The following is a 20,699-nucleotide window of genomic DNA, read 5'->3' as shown; positions in this document are numbered from 1 at the left end:
TGGAACAAGATAAAGTGTGAGCCCTGAAAAAGGGGTCCCTGCTCCAGGTGGGTGGGTGCATGGGAGGGCCAGAGAAACCCTGTGCCCACCTCACCATCCCTCAGGACAGGTGCAGGCTGCAGTCTTTCCTGGGACAGACACCAGCTCTACTCCTAGCAGAAAAAACACATGCTGTGGGTCCCCAACTGGCTCTTCCCCTGGGAGCCACAGTCTTCTCATCCCCAAAATGGGAATAAAAGAAAGAGGTCCATCTGATGTTCATGGGAGGAGCTCAACAAATGGGTGCATTGAGGAAGTCCTCTACTTTCCACAGCTGGGTTCCTCCTCCCCTCAAACAGAGCAGTTCTGTCCAAATCCCCAAAGAAAGTGCTACAAAAAGTTTTGAGGAGGTGCGGCCGCTGTGGGAAACAATTTGATGGTCCCGCAAAAAGTTAAATATAGAATCAATCCATGACCCAGAATTCCACTCCTAGGTGTATACCCAAAAGAATGGAAAACAGGGACTCAAACCGATACTTGTGTACAAATATTCATAGCGACACTATTCACAATCACCAAAGGGTGAAAGCAGCCCAAATGTCCATCAACTGGTGATGGATAGATATCATATGGTGTATCTATACCATGGAATATTATACAGCCATGAAAATGAATGAAGCACTGACACAGGCTACAACACGGATAAACCTCAAAAACATGAAGCTGAGTGAAAGAAGCCAGACACAAAAGGCCATGTATTGTATAATCCAGTTTATATAAAATATCCAGGATAGGTGGGAGACAGAAAGCAGATTCGTGGTTGCCAGGGGCTGGGGGGAACAGGAGTTGGGGAGTGAGGAGGTCTCCTTTCAGGGTGATGGAAATGTTTTGAAAACAGATACATGTGGTGATTGCACAACATTGTGAATGTACTAAATGCCACAGAATTGTTCACTTTAAAATAGTTATTTTATGTTAGATGAATTTTGCCCCAATTTTTTTAAATGCAGAAAAAAAGGTTTTGAGGACCCATGAGAAATTTATCACGGTGGCTGCCTCTGAAAGGAGCCTGCAAAAACTGGGGGCAGGATTGGAAGGGAGGCTTACCTTTCTGTCTCCATCTTTGGGGACTTTTTGATTTTCTATACCCTGAGCACATATTGACCATTCAAAAGTGTTTTAACTATTAAAATTAATTAGTGAATTGTACAAGCCAAAGAATGAACTCTAATGTAAACTATGGACTTTAGTTAATAACAACGTTCTAGGGACTTCTCTGGTGATGCAGTGGTTAAGAATCCGCCTGCCAATGCAGGGGACACAGGTTTGATCCCTGGTCCAGGAAGATCCCACATGCCACGGAGCAGCTAAGCCCGTGAGCCAGAACTACTGAAGCCCAGCGCGCCCTAGAGCCCGCGCTCCGCAACAAGAGAAGCCAACGCAATGAGAAGCCTGCGCACTGCAAGGAAGAGTAGCCCCCGCTCGCCACAACTAGAGAAAAGCCCACGCGCAGCAACGAAGACCCAACGCAACCAATAAATAAATAAATAAGTGAAAGATAGGGGGAAAACCTAGCATGTTAAAAATAAAAATAATGTTCTATATTGGTTCATCAAGTGTAACAAATGCACCACACTAATGAGAGATGTTAATAACAGTCGAGTTGAGGGGGTGTGTTGGAACCCCATACTTTCTGGGTAATTTTTCTGTAAACCTAAAACTGCTCTAAAAAGTAAAGTCTGGGGCTTCCCTGGTGGCGCAGTGGTTGAGAGTCCGCCTGCCGATGCAGGGGATGTGGGTTCATGCCCCAGTCCGGGAAAATCCCACATACCATGGAGCAGCTGGGCCCGTGAGCCATGGCCGCTGAGCCTGCGCGTCCGGAGCCTGTTCTCCGCGACCGGAGAGGCCACGGCAGTGAGAGGCCCGCGTACCACAAAAAAAAAAAAAAAAAAGTAAAGTCTGTTAAGATTTAATTAGTTGATAGCACAGGGAACTATATTCAATATCCTGTGATAATGGAAAAGAATATAAAAAAAGAAGGAATATATATGTATAACTTAATCACTTTGCTGTACAGGAGAAATTAACACAACATTGTAAATCGACTATACTTCAATAAAAAATTACTTAGTTGAAATTAATGAAAAATGAATTAAGATGCTTCAATGGGGGGGCATGTTTGGGGATGCAGACAGTTATTCTCTTTCTTGACCTGGGTGCTGGTGACATGCGTGGGTTCAGTTTGCAAAAACCCCAGTTCTAGAATGTGCACTTTCCTGTATGTATATTACACTTCAACTTAAAAAATTAAAAATAAAATGAAGAGGTGTTTGGGGATTGCATTATTCTTTAAAAATGCATTTTTGGATTCAAATCACAGCTCTGCCCCTCCCCAAGTAAGCAGCCTGGAGTGAGTCCAGTCCCCATCCTCAGCATCCCCATTTCCAATCTGTGAAATGGGTTAATAATAAAGGGACCTACTTCCTAAGTTTGTCTGGGACACTTCAGTGAGATGAGGCTTGGCACATAACATGCAAAATTTCAGCCATTATTCCTATTTCTATTACAATATTTATAAAAGTGAGACAAATTCAAAGCTGACACTCTCAGGATGCTGTGGGAGGCTGGCATGCCTGTTCCTCTCAGCACCAGCCCCCAATCTCATCCCAGAAGCCAGGCAAGGGCCCCAGCAGCCCCGCCCTGGCAGAGGTAGCCCCGCCCACCCTACTGGGGTGGGCATTATCTGAAGATGGAGGTGCCAGTGACTCGCTCTGAGGCCGGCCCACACCCATGGAGGGCTGGTTTGTCAAGTTAGCCCAGCCACCAAACGGGGACTCATCATACAAGGTGTGTGGACTCCTGAGAACGAATGCAGTAACGTGGAACCTGGCCCACCAGAAACCATATATCTGCCTCTTCTTGAGCCACAGGCAGTGTACATACTACCTCCACTCCCCACATGGTGGCCTGACAGCCAAGCACCCAACACTGGCCCCACTGCCCTACATCCCAGCCCTGCTCTCCGTTCCCTCTAGCAGCCTGTAGTCAGACAGCCTGCCCGCTAAGCTGGCTCATGGTACCTTTTCGAACGCCTCTATGCCAAAGGGCTGTCGACTCACATTTTCCCAAAGTGCCAGACCCCAGACGTTATGAGCCAGGAGGGGGCCTACCCAAGTATCTGGGGTTCTGAGAGTTTCAGGGGCAGTTATGACGGCAGGGCCAGGTTGGCAGGACAGGATGTGGAGGGGTGAGTCTCACCACAGCTTTGGGCATATTTTAGGCATTTGCCTGCAGCTTCTTTGGCCCAAAGGAGATCCTGGCAGAAAAAGATGCTTAAAAATTACCAGTAAGGGCTTCCCTGGTGGCGCAGTGGTTGAGAGTCCGCCTGCCGATGCAAGGGATGCGGGTTCGTGCCTCGGTCCGGGAAGATCCCACATGCCATGGAGCGGCTGGGCCCGTGAGCCATGGCCGCTGGGCCTGCGCGTCCGGAGCCTGTGCTCCGCAACGGGAGAGGCCACAAGAGTGAGAGGGCTGCGTACCGCAAAAAACAAACAAACAAACAAAAAACTACCAGTAATCTAGATCATTCCAGGGCTACAATTGTCTCTGCCCATCATCTCCATCAAATGTGGCCATGCTTGGATGTGCGCCTCAGAAAGGACTCCTTGGAGCTCTGCATCTTAGCTGTGTGACCTCAGGTGAGTGTCTGCACCTCTCGGAGCCTAAACTTCCTCATCCACAAGACAGGAACCACGTTACCAACTTCATGGGGCTGAGATGACAACTAAGCGTTTTTTCATGTGCTCAGCTCGGTGCTTCATCAAGGACAGTAAGTCCTTGATCAAAGGTACCTCTCACGGCTGTTGGTACTACCATCACATTCATTATTGTAACTCAGCCACCCAGGATTTCGAGAATCAGGCCCAAGTCTTTCCAGGGAGAAGAGATGGGGTCCCATACCGTCTGGATGACTCTTGAATGTCTCCAGAGTCAACCAAACCCCTCTGCGGATACCAACCAAGGTCACAGCTGCACGCTAGCCCAGAGCTAATGTTACTGCTCAGAAACCCAAGCTGGGCTATACAGAGAGGCCAGAGCCTTCGGAAAGTGCCCAGGATTTTGGGGTCAGCCGGGGCTGGTTTGTTCAAATCCCAGCTCCCCCATTGTCTCCCTCCCACCTCCAGCCTGAGACTTACCAGCTGGTGGGCCTCAGTTGCTTTGCATGGTCCCTGCTGGCTAGCCCCGCTCTGGTCCAAGGGGGAAGGGCCAGGCCCCTGGGACACCAGGGAGCATTATTTCAAACAAACATCCCACAAACATCAGCTGGGACCAACTGCAGGACCTCACGCGACCCTCACAGCCAACTGTGGGGACCCAGGCAGGCATCCTCTTTTCATAGAGGGTCAGTTGGAGGCTCTGCGCCTGTGATGTGTGTGAGACTGTGAAGGCGGCGGCACTGACGAAGCCTAAGGTTCGTCAGTGGGACGCACCGCCTCCCCTTTAAGACAATGTGGAGTGGTGAAATCCCCGTGACCCCAACCAGCCTTAAGGAGGCGTCACAGGGCTGGGCTTGGATCCGTCTAAGATGCCCTGATTCCGAGAGGTGTCTTCTTGAGGCCCTTCCCACCATGGACACCCAGAGAGAAGGATACACCCAGGACTCCAAGGCGCACATAGAAGAAACCTCACACATATGCAGCGACGGTCGGGGGGACACACGCACACACACACACACACACACACACACACACACACACACACACACGAGTCCCTCACAGGCAGTCCCGTCCTGGTTCCTGGGGATTCCCGGGGCCGGCAGTGCACCCGCCCCCCGCCGCGCGCAGACCCTCGTACCCGCGCTTCCAGCCCCGGAGCTGGTGCACCTCGGGTTACAGCGCAGGGCTGAGGCCGCCCTCAGGTTACAGTCCGCTCCTCCCCCCCCCACGCGCGCTCACCCTGCGGGTCTCGGCCTCCCTCCCTCGAACCAGATCCGCCTGAACCGAAACCTCGGCTCTGACTTGCCGTCAGGCGACCCAGCTCTTTAACCCAGACCAGCCGGCCACAAGGAGAGGCCCGCCCCTGTCACGCCCCCCGATCTCAACAGCCTCTGGGCGGGGACTGAGGTGCGGCCTCCAGAGATGGAGAAAACGAGATACAAGAGACATGGAGGTGTGGAGAGGGACAGAAAGGGAAAGACAACAGAGGATGATTTGGAGAGTGACAGGTGGAGAGATGGAGAGAAAGACACAGAGACAGAGAAAGACACAGGCAAAGAGACAAAGACTTAAGATACCCAGAGGCCCCAACCATCAGGGTTCCTGCCACCCTGACTCCCTTTAGCGCCCAAATCCCCCTCTGGACCACTAGTACCCTCCTCCCACACCAGCACCCCTCAGGACCTCCAGTTCAGGGCCTGCTCCCAAGCTGGGACAGGAGTCCCTAAGCCAGCATCCCTGGTGCCCCACGAGCCACCAGAGCCTCCTCTGGGACCCCAGAAATCTGCAGACTCCACCAGCCCTTGGGAGCCAGCCGTTCTGCTCCCTCTGGATCTTGGGTCCAACGCACCAGCCTGGAGCTCCGCAGCCAGCCTCTCCCTCCAGGAAGACCTCCAGCTTCAACAAGCACCACAGGGACTTCCCTGGTGGTCCAGTGGGTAAGACTCTGTGCTCACAATGCAGGGCGCCTGGGTTCGATCCCTGGTCGGGCAACTAGCTCCCCGCATGCATGCCACAACTAAGAAGTCCACATGCCACAACTAAAGATCCCTCATGCAGCAACTAATATCCTGTGTACTACAGCTAAGACCCAGTGCAGCCTAAATAAATAAATATTAAAAAAAAAAAAAAAGCAGGGCTTCCCTGGTGGCGCAGTGGTTGAGAGTCCGCCTGCCGATGCAGGAGACACGGGTTCGTGCCCCGGTCCAGGAAGATCCCACATGCCGCGGAGCGGCTGGGCCCGTGAGCCATGGCTGCTGAGCCTGTGCGTCCGGAGCCTGTGCTCCACAACGGAAGAGGCCACAACAGTGAGAGGCCCGCGTTCTGCAAAAAAAAAAAAAAAAAAAAAATACACCACAGACACTTTTTCTGCTCCTCCCACCCCACCCATCCCCTGCCAGCCACCTTGACCCCTCCAACTAGGAGGTTCTCCTTGGCCAGCCCATCTTCTCCAGATGTGCCCAGAGTCAGCCCTGCCCCCTAATGTGAGGCAGATACCATTCCCTGGTTGGTGAGTGGGTGGCTGATCTGGGCAAGTGAGCAGACAGGTTGGGAGGGCTCACAGCTGGCCCCCAGCTCCCCACCGTCTCCCCAGGACCAAGCAAACGACCTTGCACATACCAGATGCCCAAAAATATCCATCAAAGTGGAGGAAAAACACTGGAGAGCAGAGGCCCAAGTTTTTAGTGCAGGTCCATCTAGGACAACCGAGGCACAGGATGCAGGCTTGAGGAGAGGTTTGACTGTCCAGGTTCAGGCAAGGGCCAGGTCAATTAGAGAAGCCTGAAGCTCTGAGAAGATAATACTCCCCTCTCAATGAGTTCCAGAGTTAGCACTGCCGTAAACCATAAAGAAGTTCAAGAGGGACTTCCCTGGTGGCACAGTGGTTAAGAATCCGCCTGCCAATGCAGGGGACATGGGTTCGATCCCTGGTCCAGGAGGATCCCACATGCTGCAGAGCAACTAAGCCCACAAGCCGCAGCTACTGAGCCCGTGCACCACAGCTACTGAAGCCTGTTCTTCACAACAGAAGAAGCCACCGCAGTGAGAAGCCCACGAACCACACCAAAGAGTAGCCCCTGCTCGCTGCAACTAGAGAGACCCCGTGCGCAGCAACGAAGACCCAACACAGCCAGTCTCCCTGAGAGTGCCCCCTCCCAGGATCAGCTGGTGCTGAGCTGGGCAGTGATTGGCTCAGAATTAGTCTGTGCAACAATGGAGCACCCACTGTGCTCCAACCATTGTTTTAGGTGCTGGGAATATGGCAGAGAATAAAACAGACCAAATCCCTGTCCTCATGGAACTGAGATTCAAGTGAGGAAATAGATACAGATATTTCCATCAATGAAGGGATATAACAAAGGGTTTTGACATGAGGTAGAAGGGATTCTACTGTATGAGGTTGGGCATCAGGTCACTGGCTAAAACCTGAATAACAAGAATAAATGTTGAATCATGTTGTACATCTTGAATATACACAATTTTTATTTGTCAATTATACCTAAATAAAGACAGAAAAGAATAAATTTTGAATGAATGAATGAATTTTTACAAGTCTGAACCTTACAGAAAATGCTCTGGCTGGTTCCCAGAGGCTGATACAAGTATCCTTAGCTATTAAGCCTGGTTATTTTATTTTATTTCATTTCATTTCATTTTAGAGCAGAGAAAGGTTTTTTGCAGGGCCAAGTAAGGAAAACTGGTGGCTCCTGCTACAAAAAACCTGAACTCAAGCCCAGTAATTTTATATGGCACGTGGAGGAACATTTTCTATTCATTTTCTGGTTTATGGAGTTATATTAAATGAGAGATTCGTTTGGATATGTAGAAGAAAAATATATATTTGGCCTGAACATCAAATCTACAGTCTCATGGATATAATAATAGCATTATAAATTTTGCTTAAAATCATAAGGTTTAAAAGGAAGAGCCCCGAGAGAAAACTATTCATTAAGTAATAGAAAGTTAATAAGTACATAGGGCAAAAAGTGGTGACAGGTAATTGTGAATGGCTGAAATTTCAGAATCAAAAACAATCAGTCTGGATTAAGATAAAGACAGAGAAGGAGGCTGAAGATCTCTGAATTTGAGTTTTGGAAAAATACAAATTCCAGAAAACAAGAAGCAGAGGGCTCAAAACTTGAAGGAGGGAATTCTAGAACAAGTGTAAGATGCCCCGCTTTGCCCCAGCAGGTGGTAAACTTGGATGATTTCTTCATCCTTCATTTTCATGAAGTTCTCACTAGGCGGTGAGGGTGGGAGGGGACAGTGTTTCAAGGTGAAGAAGAGGAGATACAAATAACTGAAACTTTGCTGCTTTGGAGGAGGCAGAAGGGAGGCCAAGAAAGGCAACATGAGGGATGTGACATCTGAGCTGGGACGGCAGGGAGAGGTTGGATTTCAACAGGTGCAGGAAAGGGAGTAGGGCTCGAGCACAGAGAAACCAGAGGGTGTGGCTGGGTGGGTGGCTTTCTCTGGCCTCGGGGTGTGAGAGACAAAGAGGCTGGAGGGGTGCAGGACCTTGAAGGCCAGTCCCAGTGGCTGAGGGTTGACCTGGGGAGCAGTGGGGAGCCATGGACAGTGCTTGAGTGGGGAAGAAGCCCCCTGTTGGTTGACTTGTTTTTTGGCTTGTGGAATTTTACTTCCCCGACCAGGGATTGAACCCAGGCCCTCAGCAGTGAGAGCGTGGAGCCCTCACCACTGGACCACCAGGGAATTCCCAGTTGGTTGTTTTAAAGCACATTGGAGCTTTTTTATTTTTTAGGGATGTGGAGGATGTCCACATGGGTGACTAGCTGGATGTGGGTTTCGAGAGAACCGAGGAGGAGAAGAGAGGGTGTCAGCCCAGCTTCTCTGCCTTTAGAGAGATGGAGGAAAGGAAGGAGGAGCAAGTTGAGGGGCCCGGGAATGGGGAAACACTTCCTGGCCACGCGACCCTGGGCAAGTCATGTGACCCCTGTAGGCCTCCATTCCTGACCGATAAAACGGGGGAGATGACCACAGGATGAGATGGTGTTTGCAGTGCGCTCAGCCCCATGCGTGGCACAGAGCATGGGCTGGACAAACGACAGCACTTCAAGTTTGTGGTTTGATTTGGGCCATCCCAGCAGTTCTCAGCTGGGGCAGACTGTCCCTTCAGAGGACATTTGGCAATGTCTCAAGATACTTTTGATTGTCACCCTGTGGAGTGAGAGACGCTACAGGGGTCCTTTGGGTGGAGGCCAGGAACGTTGCTCAACATCCTACAATGCACAGGACAGCCTCCACCACAGAGCATGACCCAGCCACAAATGTCAGCAGTGCCACAGTTGAGAAACTCTGGGTTACCTTGAGTCTAAAAGGCCTGTGGGCCATTCAGGGAGACACCCAGGAGGCAGCTAGGCCCATCAGGAGAAGTGCATCTGTGAGTCACCTGTACTGGGAAGACAGTGGATGCCAGCAGAGTGAGTCGGTGATGTTATTCCAGGAGTTGGACTGAGAAGAGGATGGGAAAGCAGAAGTGTTGATCACAACCGCGCTTAGAAAGAGGACAGGCAGAGGCATGCGTCTGGAGGTGGAGATGGGTCACATCTGGGGGGCTGAGGAAGCATGGTAATAAGTTCCATCAGCTGTGCCAGAGGTCATGGAGCTCAGGCCGTAGCAAGAGACAGAACTGTGTGGTTACCAATTCACCAGAGTCTTTAGCCTGGCTCAATAGACTAAGGTCAGAGTGGGAGGGGAGGAAATGGAGGCAGTGGCCAGACCAGGGAGGTGGTACCAAAAAGACATCTGGAAGTGGGTAAAGGTGGAGCATGGCATGGGTGCTGGGAAGGGCTTTTCCTGGGGCTCCAGAAGCTCACATAAGACTTTTTTTTTTTTAACATCTTTATTGGAGTATAATTGCCTTACAATGGCGTGCTAGCTTCTGCTGTATAACAAACTGAATCAGTTATACATATACATATATCCCTATATCTCCTCCCACTTGCATGGGTGTGGAGAGGGACATCCTCCCTATCCCACCCCTCTAGGTGGTCACAAAGCACTGAGCTGATCTCCCTGTGCTATGCGGCTGCTTCCCACTAGCTATCTGTTTTACATTTGGTAGTGTATATATGTCCATGCCACTCTCTCACTTCATCCCAGCTTACCCTTCCCCTCCCCATGTCCTCAAGTCCATTCTCTACGTCTGCGTCTTTATTCCTGTCCTACCCCTAGGTTCTTCAGAACCTTTTTTGTTTTTTGGATTCCATATATATGTGTTAGCATACGGTATTTGTTTTTCTCCTTCTGACTTACTTCACTCTGTATGACAGACTCTATGTCCATCCACCTCACTATAGATAACTCAATTTCATTTCTTTTTGTGGCTGAGTGATATTCCATTGTATATATGTGCCACATCTTCTTTATCCATTCATCTGTCGATGGACACTTAGGTTACTTCCATGTCCTGCCTATTGTAAATAGAGCTGCAATGAACAATGTGGTACATGACTCTTTTTGAATTATGGTTTTCTCAGGGTATATAGTGGGAGTGCTGGGTCATATGGTAGTCCTATTTTTAGTTTTTTAAGGAACCTCCATACTGTTCTCCATAGTAGCTGTATCATGGTTTTCTCTGGGTATATGCCCAGTACTGGGATTGCTGGGTCATATACTAATTCTGTTTTTAGTTTCTTAAGGAACCTCCATACTCTTCTCCATGGTGGCTGTATCAATTTACATTCCAACCAACAGTGCAAGAGGGTTCCCTTTTCTCCATACCCTCTCCAGCATTTGTTGTTCGTAGATTTTCTGGTGATGCCCATTCTAACTGCTGTGAGGTGACACCTCATTGTAGTTTTGATTTGCATTTCTCTAATATTAGTAATGTTGAGCAGCTTTTCATGTGTTTCTTGGCCATCTGTACATCTTCTTTGGAGAAATGTCTGTTTAGGTCTTCTGCCCAGTTTTGGATTGGGTTGTTTGCTTTTTTGATATTGAACTGCATGAGCTGCTTGTATATCGTAGAGATGGATCCTTTGTCAGTTGCTTCATTTGCAAATATTTTCTCCCATTCTGAGTGTTGTCTTTTGGTCTTGTTTATGGTTTCCTTTGCTGTGCAAAAGCTTTTAAGTTTCATTAGGTACCATTTGTTTATTCTTGTTTTTATTTCCATTTCTCTAGGAGGTGGGTCAAAAAGGATCTTGCTGTGATTTATGTCATAGAGTGTTCTGCCTATGTTTTCCTCTAAGAGTTTGATAGTGTCCGGTCTTACATTTAGGTCTTTAATCCATTCTGAGTTTTTTTTTTGTGTATGGTGTTAGGGAGTGTTCTAATCTCATTCTTTTACATGTAGCTGTCCAGTTTTCCCAGCCCCACTTATTGAAGAGGCTGTCTTTTCTCCATTGTATATTCTTGCTTCCTTTATCATAGATAAGGTGACCATATGTGCGTGGGTTTATCTCTGGGCTTTCTATCCTGTTCCATTGATCTATATTTCTGTTTTTGTGCCAGTACTATACTGTCTTGATTACTGTAGCTTTATAGTATTGTCGGAAGTCCAGGAGCCTGATTTCTCCAGCTCCGTTTTTCTTTCTCAAGATTGCTTTGGCTATTCAGGGTCTTTTGTGTTTCCATACAAATTGTGAAATATTTTGTTGTAGTTCTGTGAAAAATGCTATTGGTAGTTTGATAGGGATTGCATTGAATATGTAGATTGCTTTGGGTAGTATAGTCATTTCCACAATGTTGATTCTTCCAATCCAAGAACATTGTGTATCTCTCCATCTGTTCGTATCATCTTTAATTTCTTTCATCAGTGTCATAGTTTTCTGCATACAGGTCTTTCGTCTCCTTAGGTAGGTTTATTCCTAGGTATTTTATTCGTTTTGTTGCAATGGTAAATGGGAGTGTTTCCTTAATTTCTCTTTCAGATTTTTCATCATTAGTGTATAGGAATTCAAGAGATTTGTCATTAATTTTGTATCCTGCTACTTTACCAAATTCATTGATTAGCTCTAGTAGTTTTCTGGTAGCATCTTTAGGATTCTCTATGTATAGTATCATGTCATCTGCAAACAGTGACAGCTTTACTACTTCTTTTCCGGTTTGGATTCCTTTTATTTCTTTTTCTTCTCTGATTGCTGTGGCTAAAACTTCCAAAACTATGTTGAATAAGAGTGGTGAGAGTGGGCAACCTTGTCTTGTTCCTGATCTTAGTGGAAATGCTTTCAGTTTTTCACCATTGAGGACGATGTTGGCTGTGGGTTTGTCATATATGGCCTTTATTATTTTGAGGAAAGTTCCCTCTATGCCTACTTTCTAGAGGGCTTTTATCATAAATGGGTGTTGAATTTTGTCAAAAGCTTTCTCGGCATCTATTGAGATGATCATATGGTTTTTCTCCTTCAATTTATTAATATGGTGTAGCACGTTGATTGATTTGCGTATATTGAAGAATCCTTGCATTCATGGAATAAATCCCACTTGATCATGGTGTATGATCCTTTTAATGTGTTGTTGGATTCTGTTTGCTAGTATTTTGTGGAGGATTTTGCATCTATGTTCATCAGTGATATTGGCCTGTAGTTTTCTTTTTTTGTGACATCTTTGTCTGGTTTTGGTATCAGGGTGATGGTGGCCTCGTAGAATGAGTTTGGGAGGGTTCCTCCCTCTGCTATATTTTGGAAGAGTTTGAGAAGGATAGGTGTTAGCTCTTCTCTAAATTTTGATAGAATTCGCCTGTGAAGCCATCTGGTCCTCACAGCAGACTTTAAGGGGCAGAGATGAAAAGAAGAGAAATCCCCTCATATACTCTTGATGGGTATGTAAAATGGTACAGCCACCATGGAAAAACAGTGTGGTGGTTCCTTTTTTTTTTTTTTTTTTTTTTTTTGTACAGCAGGTTCTCATTAGTTATCCATTTTTTACATATTAGTGTATATATGTCAATCCCAATGGTGGTTCCTTTTTTGAGGAATAGAATTACCATATGAACTCTCTAATTTCCACTCCTAAGTATATACCCAAAAAACCTGAAAACAGGGACTCAAACACATACATGAACACACATGCTTGTACCAGCATTATTCACAGTAGCCAGCCACTTGAGACCATTTTTTCCAAACCAACCAAGGCCATCTCTCCCAACTCAAAGCCTTTGCACTGCTGTTCCTTCTGCCTAGAATTCTGTTCCCTCTCAGGGGTGACTCATCTCCCACATGGGCAGAATCTTAGTGACCTAGTTACTGTGGAGAAGGCGAAATGAGCAGTAAAGAACAAGGTGTCCTTTCTGGCCTTTGTCTAGTGTGACCCAGCCCCCACCCTTCCTCTGCAAACACCTGTCTCCATTTCCCCATAGTTCCGGGAGGATTAATTTCCACCTCCCTGCATCAGGGCCCAGGGACACAGTATATGTGAAATAGAGGGTAAACGATACCACAGACATCCGCGGATACTTCATTCTACCTCCCTTAAGCCAATCAGACTCTCTCCTCCCACACCTTAGACAATTAAATGCTCTCCTATCCCTCAGCTGAACAAACTCCGATCTCCTGTTTCTCATCCAATTAGACTCCGCCCCTTCCCCCCTCACTCCTAGCCCTCAGCCAGTCAGACTCTGCCCTCCCTCTCTTCAGCCAATCAGACACTCTCCTGCTTCTCAGACAACCAGACTCCACCTTCCTGCTCCTTGGCTAATTAAACTACTCACCTAATCCTCAACCAGTCAGACTCCCATATCCTACTTCTCAGCCAATTAGACTCTTCCTGTCTGTCCACCTAACCAATTACTTCCACCTTCCTGTCCCTCAGCTAATCTGGCTCAGCCCTCCCCCTCCCCACCTCAGCCTGTCAGAAGCAACCTTCTTGTCCCTCAATCAATAAGAATGCCCCTTTAGGTGAAGCCCGCAGTAGGCCTGGCTCTGCCAATTGCCAGCTCTGTGGACTGGAGTGCTCTTCTTAGCATCTCTGTGTCTCATTCTTCTCTACTATAAAACGAGGGCAGTCATCTCCTTCCCTGTCGGGGTGGTCCCAAGACTCCAACCTGAAAAGTGGATTCTCCCTTATATGTTGTATACATGTGTGTTAGTATTTCTCCTCTCTCCCTCAAATCCCCAAAAGCTGTTGCCTCTACTAGAATACCCTTTCCTGCCAGAAAAACTCCTATTCATCCTTCAAAACCCAGCTGCAGCAGCCCCTCCTCCAGGAGCCTTTCTGTGCTCCTCTCCCATGCTGTACTCAAGCTCCCACTGTGGACCCTCCCAGCTAGCCTGGGACTAGGTCTTTTGGGACCCCAGAATCTCCCAGCATGAGGCTGGGCACAGACTATTGCTGCCATTTGAATAACTGCTGACCAACTGAGTCCATGAACAAATCAATTTTAATACTGATTATCTGGAGAGGAAACCCAGAATTGGACTTTGGGGGAAATCATTAAATCCCTTAATATCAAGTACCAAATCATGAATTCATTTTTTCAGTGGAGACTGAGAGCGACAGCTTTCACCAGATTTTGGAAAAAAAAGGGGATTAAGGACTTTGTTTTACAAATTGGAGCCCCACAGAGGGCCAGTGACTTGCCCAAGGTAACACTGCCTGGTGGTGAAAACAGAGTCAGGATTTTAATTCCTGTGACCCATCTGAGAGTTCTGGGACTTGGATGCACAGTGTGAAAAAAGCCTTCACACTCATCATCCAATTTAGGAGGAAAGAACATTCATATTTATAATGAAGAGCCAAGTGGTCACTCAGTTGACAGACATTTGTTGAACACCTGAATGCTGTGTGCCAGGCACTGGTCTCAGCCCTGAGGATGCAGCACTGAGCAGGACAGGTCCCTGCCCTCCTGGAGTTTCCATCCAAGTGGGGAAGGCAGCAGTAGTTAAACAAATGAATAAGATAATGTCTGGTAAGGATCTTAGTAAATAGGATGTTCTCGCAGGGAAGGACTGGGAACCTAGTTTAGATAAGGTGGTCAGAGCTAGGCCTCCCTCTAGGAGGTGTTTGAATGATCCCTGAATGATAGGAAGATATGAAGAAGACTGTTCCAAGCAAAGTGAACAGCAAGTACAAATGCCCTGGGGCTGAGTGAGGGTGGCATCCTCACGGAGCAAGAGGCCAATGGGCTGGAGCAGGAAACGCACTAGGAGAGGAGATCAGAGGTGGGGGAAGAAGCCAATTGTGAAGATTCTAGTGTATGCAAGGCAGAAATGAGAGGGAAGCGGGGTGGGTGCCTCAAGGCAGAGGGACCTGCAGGAGCCAATGCCTAGAGGCAAGGAGGTGCCTGGTCCATGCCTGTTTGGGGCCCCAGAAGTCACCCTGCCTTCAGCTGTGCTGATATAAACTGCAGAGCAGGAAGGGAGTGAACAGTTTGCGGCAAAGTTGACCTCTGCCAGGGAATCTGTTGTTGTTCTTGACCACAGGCCACCCTAGGCTGATTCAGCAAGATTCTGTGTTGTCAAAGGTCAGCTCCCCAAAGAACAAAGCAACACAGCAGCAAACCCCTCCCCACAAGAGGACCTGCCTTATGGACCTCACCTCACTAGCTTCCAAAGGGGTTAAACTTCAGGAAACCTCAAAAATGCTTGCAGGCTGGATCTAGCCACCAGTTGCCATGTGACTTTTGGCAAGTTACTTCACCCCTTTGAGCCTGAGTCGACCACTTTTTTGCTTGACTCATCTGTAAATCAAAGGCTTCATACATGCTCCATTGTCTGCCTACATTACCACACTCATTTTTCACATTAAGGTTGGGACTCAGATTATAAAGAGAGATGGAGGTTCAGAATATAACTTGCCCAAGTTGGGAGTTAAACTAGATCTGTTAGATTCCAGGGATGGTGAGGCTATGGGGGTCCAAACCAAAGATCCTCCTTAGGAAGTGTCTGGCACCCAGTGGCCACTAAGCAGATGGGAACTATTCTATGGTTATTAACCTCAGGATGGTGTGACACCACCTCTCCCAGCCTCAGTTTCCTTGGCTGCAAAATGGGGACTTAGAATTCTCTCTTCACTGGCTTTGGGAGGCATTAGAGATATCAAATGTGTAAAAATAAATGGTGGGGTTTGCTGATTTCTCAAAAAGTTAAACGTAGAGTTACCCCATGACCCAGCAATTCCACTCCTAGATATAGACCCCAAAGCATTGAAAACTGTACTCAAACAAGTGCATGTGCAGGCATGTTCATAACAGCACTATTCACAGTAGCCAAAAGTGGAAACAACCAAAATGCCCATCAAATAATGACTGGATAAACAAAATATCAAATATCTATAGATTAGAGTATTATTCAGCCATAAACAGGAATGAAGCCCTGACACACGCTACAACGTGGATGAAACTCAAAAAGCATTACGCTAAGTGAAAGAAGCCAGACACAAAAGGTCACATAATGTATGATTCCATTTATATAAAATGTCCAGAGTAGGTAAATCTTAGAGACAGGAAGCAGATTGGTGGTTACCAGAGGCTGGGGAGGAGCGAGGAAGAGGAAACGGGGAGTGATTACTTAATCAGTATGAAGTTTCCGTCTGGGGTGATGAAAACGTTTTGGAACTAGATAGAGATGATAGTTATACAAGATTGTGAATGTACTAAATGCCACTGAATTGTTCACTTTGAAATGATTAATATTATGGTACATGAATTTCACCTCAATAATAAATAAATTAGATATAAATGGTGGGAAGCAGGTTGATGTGATTTCATATCACCCATACATTTGCTACAAGCGTAAGATAGATACATTATTATTCCCATTTTAGAGATAGAAAAATCAAGGCACAGAGAGAGGAGGTGCTCCACTCAGGGAGTGGGGAAGTCTGAATTGGACCTGGGGTCTCTCTGACCTCAAGCAGTTTCCACTCCTCTGCCTGGGAGCCATGCAGGTGATAGATACCCACAGTGAGATCATCACCCTGGAAGCACAGGTGACTCAGCAAGAAGGCAAACAGAAGAACCCAGGATATTGGCTAGCTTGACCTGGTTCTTTTCCTCTGGCCCAGGAGAACCAAGCCAGGGAGACCCAGAGCTAAGGAGCTGTCTGTTGTTCAGGCAGAAAACCTTTGTTATTGTCACCTCTCTGTTCCCAGTCCTGGGCTGAATGCCCCAAGAAGACTCATCCCTGGAGCCAGCACTCAAGGAGCTCCTAGTCTGGAGAGTATGGAGTTTGACATAGACACTCACAGACTCTTGGTGTCAGGGCTGAACCAGAGAAAGGACTCTGGAGCTGGGAAAGGCAAGAACAGAAAGCCTGAGGAGAAGGGAAGGCTTCCTGGACACTGGGGATGGGTTTTGAAGTATGTATAGGAGTCCACTGGGTTGAATGAAAAAGTTTGTATTTTACACACTCACATACTTTACTAGGGAAAATGCAAAGTGATATGAGCCCTGGAGAAGGGAAGTTAGTAAATATCTGGCAAAATTATATAGGTATTTATCCACTTAGAGGAATATATCCCAATGGTTTTCTTGCAAAAATAAGAAAAGATGAATGAACAAGGTTATTCATAGCAGCACCATTTAAACTGTCAAAAGACTGGAAATGTCCATATGTCCAACAGTAGGGAATGGTTGAATAAACAAATTGTGGCACAGCCACATGATGGAGTACTATGTAGCTATAAAAAGGAATGAGGAAGAGCTCCGTATACCAGTGTAGAAAGATCTCCAGGAAACAGTGTTAAATGGAAAAACAGCAAAATGGAATCTATCTATCTATCTATATATATATATATATATATACATATATATGTGTATATATATATGTGTATATATATATGGAGAGAGAGAGAGAGGGAGAGAGAGAGTAAACCATGAAAAAAATTGTAAATTGCTATCTGAGAGGAAGGGAAAGAACATGATGGAGGGTACTGGAATAGAAGCTAGATGTCTCTATATATATCTTATTCTGTAGATTTGACTTTGGAACCATTTAAGTATTTACATAATTCTAAAATAATATTAGATTTAATAAATAATTTCCCCACTTCACACCCATTAAGATAGCTAATATAAAAAAAGAAAATAACAGGGCTTCCCTGGTGTCGCAGTGGTTGAGAGTCCACCTGCCGATGCAGGAGACACGGTTTCGTGCCCCGGTCCGGGAAGATCCCACATGCCACGGAGCGGCTGGGCCCGTGAGCCATGGCCGCTGACCCTGCGCGTCCGGAGCCTGTGCTCCGCAACGGGAGAGGTCACAGCAGTGAGAGGCCTGCTTACGCAAAAAAAAAAAAAAGAAAATAACAAATGTTGGTGAGGATGTGGAGAACTTGGAACCCTGTGCACTGTTGGTAGAATGTAAAACGGTGCAGCCACTACGGAAAACAGTATGGGAGTCCCTCAAAAAAGTAAACATACAATTACCACATGACCCAGCAATTCCACTCCTAGGTGTATACTCAAAAGAAGTGAAAGCAGGAACTTAAATAGATATTTGTACACACAGGTTCATAACAGAACTATTCACAATAGTCATAAGTGGAACCAACCCAAATGTCCATCAACAGATGAATGGATAAACCAAGTGTAGTGTATCCATACAATGGAATATTATTCAGCCTTAAAATGGAAGGAAATGGTGGCACATGCTACAACAGTGATGAACCTTAAAGACACTTTGCTAAGTGAAATAAGCGCGTCACAAAAGACAAATATTATATGATTCCACTTATATGAGGTCCCTAGAGCAGTCAAATTCATAGGGAAAGAAAATAGAATGGTGAGTGCCAAGGGCTGGGGGAAACTGGAATGGGGAGTTAGTGTTTAACGAGGACAGAATTTCAGTTGGGGAAGATGAAAAATTTCTGGAGATAGATGTGGTGGTGATGGTTGTACAACAATGTGAATGTACTTAATGCCACTGAACTGTACACTTAAAAATGATTAAAACTGTAAAATCTATGTTATGTATATTTAACCACAATAAAAAAAGGTAAAGTGGCATTACCTTATTTGAATGACCAGTTAGTCTAAGTTGCATTTGTTATAGTACAATATTCAGAGATATTTTTAAATGGGGATGGTGGAATATAGTGAGGTGAATTTTTCAATAATAATAACAGTTACTATAATAATATAAATACTGTTATTTGAGATGTTTTCTAATCCCACATTTTTTCTAGTCACATAATTATAATGCACAATCTTATCATGAGGTGTTGTTTTTATTGCTGTTACGGTTTTAAAAAAATAAAAACTTTCTGTCCTCAAAAAGAAATTTCCTAAAAATCAAAAGCTTCAGGTTAGGGGCAAAACTACAAAATGAAACTATTTCAAGAGACATTATAGGACCATAATTTGATGGCACATTCCCAATGGGATATACCCAAAAGACAAAAAAAAAAAAAACAGAAAAAAGTCTTAAATGGATTTTCAGCAATCACATTGTTTAAGGTACTGTTGTTATGTTATTCTGAGATGATATGTGTGTATTGTGGGGGACTGGGGCCAGTAGGGAAGACTTGACTTGGACTAGTACCCCAGATGCAGAAATAATAAATGACTGTGAGTCTGGACTCATCCAGGACATGGAGTCTGGCCGTAATAGATTATCCTGTGGGCTGACCCTCTGCTGGGGAGGCTGGGGCAGTCAGATGGGTGAGCAGAAATGACTCTACTTATTGAATGCTTTCCACACGCTGGCATGGTCCTAAACATTTTGCATGTATCTCCTTGTTTAACTCTCACAAAACCCCTATGAGGTTGGTACTATTATCCCATTTCAGAGATGGACAAAATGAGGGCTCAAGACTAAGGCTCTTTCTCTAGCTAGTAAGAAACAGTGTGAGAATAGGAATCTGGGTGGGATGGCTCAGCAGGGGTCAGCAAACTTTAGTTAAAGACCACATGAATCCAAACAAAATGAAACCACTACCCAGAAAGGTATCTGCACCCCATGTTCATTGATGCATTATTTACAATAGCCAAGACAGGGAAACAACCTAAGTGCCTCTCAATGGATAAAGAAAAGGTGATATAGATAGATGGATAGATAGATAGATAGATATAAATATAAATGAATATACAATTCAGCCATTAAAAAATAAGGAAGTCCTGCCACTCGCAACAACCTGAATGGAAATTGATGGCATTATGCTATGTAAAATAAGTCAGGCAGAGAAAGACAAATACTGTATGGTCTCGCTTACATGTGGAATTTGAAAAAGAAAAAATAAATAAACATATAGAAACAGAGTAGAATGATGGTTGCCACGGGCTGGGGATGGGGGAAATGGGGAGATGTTGGTCAAAGGGTACAGACTTTTAGTTATAAGATAAATAAGTTCTGAGAACCTATCATACAGCATGGTGACTACAGTCAACAATTTCTTATACTTCAAAGTTGCTAAGGGAGTACACCTTAAAGTTCTCACCACAGACACACAAAAAATAAATATGTGAAGTAAGGCGATGGATATGTTAACTACCCTTATTGTGGTAATCATTTTGCAATACATTCATATAACAAATCATCACGTTGCACACCTTAAACTTATACAATGTTATATGTCAATTATATCTCAATAAAGCTGGAGGTGGGGGATGCACATAGTAAGTATTTTCAACTTTTCAGGACAAATGGTCTCCATCACAATGACTCAACTCTGCCATTAGAGCATGAAAATAATCATAGACAATATGTAAACAAATGGGGGAGGATGTGTTCCGATAAACTTTCATTTTACATAAACAAACTGTGCTACATCCATAGAATGGAATATTATTCAGCCATATAAAGGAATGATTCATAATAAAATGCATTGATTCATGCTACAATATGAATGAAACTTGAAAACTTTATGCTCAATGAAAAAAAAGCCAGACACAGAAAGTCACATATTACATGAAATGACCAGAATAGGTAAAACCACAGAGACAGAAAGCAGACTGGCAACTGCCAGGGGCTGGTAGATGACAGAAAGTAACTGCTTAATGGGTACAGGGTTTTATTTTGGGGTGATGAAAATTTTGGAACTAGATTAGATATAGGTGATGGTTGTACAAAATTGTAAATGTACTAAATGCCACAGAATTGTACACTT

This window comes from Phocoena phocoena, chromosome 3 (genome assembly GCF_963924675.1).
Source record: "Phocoena phocoena chromosome 3, mPhoPho1.1, whole genome shotgun sequence".
Classification (NCBI taxonomy): domain Eukaryota; kingdom Metazoa; phylum Chordata; class Mammalia; order Artiodactyla; family Phocoenidae; genus Phocoena; species Phocoena phocoena.
This window is presented reverse-complemented; position numbering follows the sequence as displayed.